The 7,023-nt window shown below is 54.2% G+C and overlaps 1 pseudogene; it reads left to right on the forward strand.

Moving 5' to 3' along the window:
* Positions 1 to 1,697: 1,697 nt before the first annotated feature.
* On the forward strand, positions 1,698 to 2,203 carry LOC123927122 (annotated as a pseudogene).
* The last annotated feature ends 4,820 nt before the right edge of the window (positions 2,204 to 7,023 follow it).

Below are 7,023 nucleotides of genomic sequence, written 5' to 3' on the forward strand. Positions count from 1 at the left end.
AAAAGTGACGGGCAGAGTTTCCTTTGGGTGGTCATTCAGAGTCCTGTGCTGTGCCTCCAGAGGCCCCATCCTGGAAGGCCTGTCAGACAGGGCTTCGGGGACAAAAGTCCGCAAACACAAACCTGGGATAGGTTTCTAGGTGAGGTGATGGCAGGCCCGATCTAGGGACAGTGAGGGTAGTGCCGTGGGATCTGAAATGAGGGCGATGGGGAGGTGGGAGCGCAGGCTTTTCTGTCTGGGTTGTGTGTCTCAGTTGGCCACAGAATGAAGTGGTAACCACACAGGGCCATGGGAGATTCTGCCTCTGCGTGGATTCTGCCCAGATCCGAAGGATTTGGTGTCTTTCAGGGGGAAGGGAAGAGTGCTGTTTTCCATTTCATGGGTACTGCCATAGCAGGTATTCCAGAGTCGGCTTCCAGGTGCAGGCGCCTGGAGAGCCTGACCGAGGGTGAGGATTTGGGCCTAGGGGCATGTCAGACCCCTGGTCCAGCTAGTGAGGGGGCCTGGTTTGAAAGCGGACTCAGGCTGAGGGTCACAATGCCTGTTTGTGGCCAGGTCAGCCCTTAGGGTTGGGTGTGTTCTCATGGGCCATGCAGCTGGCTCCCACTCTGAGGATTAGACCTCTATCCCCACAGCAAGCTTTTCCCATCATAAGGAAGGAGGAATGCTCTTTGGTGCTTGAGGTTCCCCCATAGGCCGGGATTTGAGCTATGGTCTGGACACAGTAGCCTGAATACCCAGGTTGGGTAGAGTTGACAGTCTCTGGCCATGGCAGGTCCCACCTGCAGGGTATTGGGCCCACTACCTGCTGGGCTGATGGAAGATCAGGGCTCAGGCTGTGTCAGACAGTGCATTAGTGGACAGGGAGGCCTAGGATATTGGGGTGCCATTGAGGTCCGTGCAGGTTGAGCCTCACGTGGGGATTCTGGGCAGACCCCTAATGTAGGGGCCTGGTTGGGTGGACAGAGCCCTTTTGTTGTTGACTTGGATTGACCCTGTCCCTCCCGGAGGAACGTGCTTGCAGACCCCGGATGTAGGTAGGGTGGGCCACCAGGATGGAGACGTCCAATCAGTTGGGCTCACACATATTTTCTATGGTAAATTGGAATTCTATTCACTGCCCGTATAGCTGACTGAGCGTGACTGTGCAGCTTTCCCTGTGTGCTGCAGTCCTATTGACCACCTGTGAGTGGGCCGGGCTCCGCCATCCCTATGAAGGTCAGTCTGTGAGGTAGTGTGGGGCCGTTTTTTTTTTTTTGTTGTTGTTGTTTGTTTGTTTTTTTGTTTGTTTGTTTGTTTTTTGCATTCGTCGGTTCCTCAGGAGGAGTGTTTCTTGGTTTATTGGGAGCAGCGTTTGTCGGTTTGTTGGGACCAGCATTGGTCGGTTCACCGGGCAGCGGCCTCGCCAGCCTGGCAGAGGCCTTGCCAGCCCTGCTGTGGCCTCGCCAGGTGGGGAGCAGCACTGCCAGAGCGTCATGAGCGTTGCTGGGCAGCGGCCTCACCAGCCGGGGAGTGGCCTTGCCAGCCAGGGAGCAGCCTCGCTGGCGAGCAGTGCTGCTGGAGCATCATCATCAGGAAGCAGCCTCGTGGGGGAGCAGTGTCACCAGAAGTGCCATCGTCGATCTCGTTCCTAACAGTAGGAGACTGCTCTCCGCTCTCTCTTCACCTGGAAGCCACCCTTGTAGTCCTGCATCACCATGGTGCTCCAGGGTGGTCTACTAACCCGCAGAGAGGAACCAGTACCTCTGAGAGCATCTCTGTGACCTTGTCCATTTGTGAGTTTGTGGCTCATGTGTCTGCTACCTTAAACTACAAGAATGAGGAGGAAGTTCCTTTGGAGACCTTCTTTGTGTTCCCCATGGATGAGGACTCAGCTGTCTACAGCTTTGAGGCCAAGTTGGATGGGGAGAAAATTAAAGCAGAATTAAAGGATAAAACAAAGTCCCACAGCATCTATGAGAGTGCCATCAGCAACCGCCGCCAAGCTTTCCTACTGGAGGAGGACAAGTACTCCAAGGAGGTCTTCTGTTACAGTGTGGGGAACCTGAACCTAGGGTCGAATGTAGCAATCACCCTGAGGTATGGGCAGGAGCTCCCCTTGGAAGCAGATTCTGCCAAAATATCCCAGAATCTCAGTCACCTGTCATCTGTGGAGAATTCATCTTCCTCATGGACCGCTCAGGAAGTATGCAGTCTCCCATAAGTAAACAGGATAACTCTCAGCTACGCATACAGGCAGTCAAGAAACACTGATTTTGCTGCTGAAGAGTTTGCCTATGGGCTGTTACTTCAATATCTATGGATTCGGGAGTTCCTATGAGGCATTCTTTCCGAATAGTGTGAAATCCACTCAGCAGACCATGGAGAAGGCATTGAGGAGAGTTAAGCTTATGCAGGCTAACCTGGGGAGCCCTGGGGTAGCAGCCATTGTTAGGTAGCGGGAATCGTGGGGTAGCGGGAATCGTCGGGTTGGGGGAATCGTTGGGTAGCGGGACTCGTGGAGTAGCGGGAATTGTCAGGTAGGGGAAATCGTTGGGTAAGGGAAGTAATTGGGGTTGCTGTCCTGGTCATCGTCACCTCTTTGTAAGAGACGGCCCTGACTGGTTGGTTTGATTTTTGATGCATGGGTCGAAATAAAACTTTGCTTGATCTTCATTTTGTGTCAGTCTCGTTCCTTTGATCACGGACCCTAATACCCTAGGGCTCTTCTTTCTGGAGTGCAGGCAGAAGGCTGCGTTGTGACTCCAGCGTCCTGCAATCTGGAGGGCTTGCAGACCAAGAGGGTGAGAACCGATGTCAGATCACAGAAGCGCCAGTTCATGTCAGTACCGAGCACATGGCCTTTCTAGTGTGCAGCGTCTGAATTGCGATCGCCAACACCTGAGTCAGGGCGAGTGTCAGATGGTCATTCAAGCTGGAGTTTGTGTCTATGATGGCCGGCGAATAGGGAGGTGGCCTCATGAGGCCATGAAGGTTTTCTCAGGTTGGGGCTTGTGAGCTGCTCTGAACAGCAGGCTTTCCTTCTGCAGGACAGGGGAGTCCATTTTGATGGCTCCAGGTTTTCCCCATATGGAAAGACAAGGTAGCAGAGATCACCGCATATATGTCTGGAAAGCCCAGCTCAGCTTATCCTTTCAGCCCAGGAACAAGGCCAATTCGATCTGGTCACTCGGGGCGCAAGGGCCCAGGGGCTGAGTTTACAGGGAACCTCATACTGATGGGTCACAATGATTGCTTGTGTCCAGGGAGACCGTAGAATGTGGCGGGGTCTCAGGCGCCATGCAGGATTCTCCTCCCCTGAGGGTTGGACGCAGCTCCCAAGAGCCAGGTTGCCTTCTGGGGACAGGAGGTGTTTTGTTTTGTGGCTCAGGGTCCAAACGTTGGATCATATGTAGGAATTCCAGAACCGGCCTCTGGAGGCAGATGCCTGCAAGGCTAACCTAGGGTTCCGTTGAGGTCCTAGGGTCATGTCACGTTCCATCTTCTGACTCAGGGCCATTGACGTGGGTGACTGCCTGGAGGTAGGTGTCTGGCATGTCTCAGACTGCGCATTTCTGTCCAGAGCGGCCAACGAATTTGGGGTGGGCTCAGGGGCCCTGATGGTGTCTCCCAGTCTAGAAGGTTTGTGCAACTATGACGGCCAGAATATCCTTTGAGATGACAGGCAGAGTCCTGTGCTGTGGTTCTATATGCCCCATTGGAGTCAGCCAATGTCCCTGTCAGCTCTATATGCCCCATTGGAGTCAGACAATGCCCCTGTCAGCCAGGGCTTTGGGGACAAAAGTCTGGACACAAACTCGGGTTAGGGTGAGGGGGAAGGTGATGGCAGGCCCGAGCTGTAGACCATGAGGGCAGTGAATCGGGATCTGAAATTAGGGCGACGGGGAGATGGGAGTGCAGGCTTTTCAGTATGAGTTGTGTGTCTCGGTTGGTAACGGAATGGAGGGGTCGTATTTGTCCATGAGAGATTCTGCCTCTGTGGGGATTTTGCACGGCTCCCAAGGTTTTGGTGAATTTCTGGATGAAGGGAAGAGAGCTGTTTTCCATCTCAGGGGCCCGCCATAGTAGGGATTCCAGAGTCGGCTTCTGGGTCCAGGTGCCTGGAGAAACTGACCGAGCGTGAGGATATGGGCCTAGGGGCATGGCAGGCCTAAAATGCGGGCTCCTTGTCCAGCTATGAGGGGGATTTTTTGAAAGCTTGCTCAGGATGATGGTCACAATGCCTGTTTGTGGCCAGGGCTACCCTCATGGGTGGTCGTGGTCTCCTGGCTATGGAGCTGGCTCCCACTCTGAGTGTTTGACCCTCATCCGCACAGCAAGCTTTTACTGCCATGGGGAAGGAGAAGTGCTCTCTTGTGCTTGAGTATCCCCCATTGGCCGGGATTTGAGCTATGGTCTAGGCACAGATACCTGAACACCCAGGCTGGGTAGAGATGACAGCCTTGGGCCTGTTCCCATCCCATCTGCAGCGCATGGTGCCCACTATCTGGGGGGCTGTTGGGAGGTCAGGGCTTAGGCTCTGTCAGACAGAGCATTAGTGCACAGTGCGGCCTGGATATTGGGGTTCCATCTAGGACCATGAAGGATGATGTTCACTTGGGGATCCTGGTCAGACCCATAGGGCCCTCCTTCTATCTGGAGGGCAGGGAGAAGGCTGTGTTGGGGCTCCAGACTTCCCAATCTCGAGGGCTTCCTGTGCAACTGTGACAGGCAGAATTTCCTTTGGATGGGCAGGCAGAGTCCTGTGCTGTGCTCCAGAGTTTCCATCCTGGAGGTCCTGTCAGCCAGGGCTTTGGGAACAAAATTCTGCAAACACAAACTCATGATAGGGTTATCTTTCGGGAAGGCAGGCAGAGTCCTGTGCTGTGGCTCAAGACGCCCCATCTTTGAGGGCATGTTGGCCAGGGCTTTGCGGACAAAAGTCTGCAAACACATACTTGGGTTAGGGTGTGGGGCGACATGATGGCAGGCCCGATCTGTGGACAGTGCGGGCAATGCCGCATTATCTGATATGAGGGGGAAGATGAGGCAGGAGTACAGGCTTTTCTCTCTGGGTTGTGTGTCACAGCTGGCTACGGAATGTACTGTAGCCTCATGGGGCCATGGGATATTCTGCCTCTGTGAGGATTCTTTCTGCCCGGCTCCCAAGGGATTGGTGTCTTTCAGGGGGAAGGTAAGAGCGCTGTTTTCCGTCTCAGGGGTCCCGACATAGCACAGATTCCAGAGTTGGATTCTGGGTCCGGGCGCCTGCAGAATCCGACCAAGGGTGAGGATTTGGGCCTAGGGGCATGTCGAGCCAGATATGCGGGCTCCTGGTCCAGCTAGCGAGGGGACTGTTTTGAAAGCGGGCTGAGACTAAGGGTCACAATGCCTGTTTGTGGCCAGGGCAGCCCTCCTTTGTGGGCGTGGTCTCATAGGCCATGTAGTTGGCTCCCACTCTGAGGGTTAGACGCCTATTCTACAGCAACTTTTTCCTGTCATGGGGAAGGAGGAGTGCTCTTTGATGCTTGAGGTTCCCCCTTAGCCGGGATTTGAGTTATGGTCTGGGCACAGACGCCTGAATACCGAGGTTGAGTAGAGGTGACATTCTCTCGCCTTGGTGGGTCCCACTTGCAGGATATGGGGCCCGCTACCTTGGGGGCTGATGCGATTTTGGGGCTCAGGCTGTGTCAGACAGAGCCTTAGTGCACAGTGTGGCCTATGTTATTGGGGTGCCACCAAGTTCCAGGCAGGTTGATCGTCACGTGGGGATTCTGGGAGGTCCCCTAGGGCCCTTCTCCTTTCTGGAAGTCAGTCAGAAGACTGTTGTGGCTCCAGAATGAACAATCTGGAGGGCTGGTGGGCCAGGAGGTTATGGACGAATTCTGAACGCACAAGTGCCAGTTCCGTTCACTGCCAAGCACATGGCATTTCCAGTGTGCTGCGTATGAGTTGAGGCCACAGCACCTGAGTCATAGTACGTGTCAGATGGTCACTCATGATGGAGTTTGTGTCCATGATGGCCGACGAATGGAGGCATGGCCTTATGAGGCCATGGAGGTCGTCCCAAGCTGGGGCTTTTGAGATGCTCTGAACAGAAAGCTTTCCTTCTGCAGGACTGTGGGAGTCCTTTTGGATAGAACCCAGGTTCCCTGTATGGAAATATGTCGTAGCAGAAGTCACCACATGTCTGCCTGGAAAGCCCAGTCCCGCTTACACTTCCAGGCCAGGAACAAGGCCATTTTGATCTGGTGGGTTGGAGCAAAATGCCCAGGGGGCTGAGGTGAGAGGGAGCCTCATTCTGATGAGAAACAATGCTGGCTTATGTACAGGGAGACCTTAGAATGTTGCGGGGGCTCAGGTGCCATGCAGGATTCTCCTCCCCTGAGGGTTGGACACAGCTCGCAAGAGCCAGATTGCCTTCTGGGGACAGGAGGTGTTCTGATTTGAGGGTCAGGGATCAAGTGTTGGACCATATGTAGGTATTCCAGAGTTTTTCTCTGGAGGTAGATGACTTCAATCCTAAGCTAGGGTTCTGTTGAGGTCCTAGGGGTATGTCAGGTTCCATATTCTGACTCAGGGCCATTGACCTGGGTGTCTGCCTGGAGGTAGGTGTCTGGCATGTGTCCGAATGCACCTTTTTTCCAAGGCGGCCAACGATTTTGGGTGGGCTCAGGGGCATTGCAGGTGTCTCTCAATCTGGAGGGTTTGTGCAAATGTGACAGGCAGAGTTTCATTCAGGTGGGCTGTGCTGTGGCTCCAGTGGCCCCATCCTTGAAGGCCTGTTGGCCAGGGCTTTTGGGACAAAAGTCTGCAATCACACTTGGTGTAGGGTTCTGGGCGATGTGTTGTAGGCCAGATCTGTCGACCTTGAGGGCAGTGCCATGGTATCTGAATTAAGTTTGACGAGGAGGCGGGAGTGCAGGCTTTTATGTCTGGGTTGTGTGTCTCAGTTGGCCTCAGATGGAGTGGTAGCCTCATGGAGCCATGGGAGATTCTAGCGCTGTGAGGATTCTGCCTATCTCCCAAGGGTTTGTTGTATTT

This window comes from Meles meles, chromosome 16 (assembly GCF_922984935.1).
Source record: "Meles meles chromosome 16, mMelMel3.1 paternal haplotype, whole genome shotgun sequence".
In the NCBI taxonomy this organism is placed as follows: Eukaryota; Metazoa; Chordata; class Mammalia; order Carnivora; family Mustelidae; genus Meles; species Meles meles.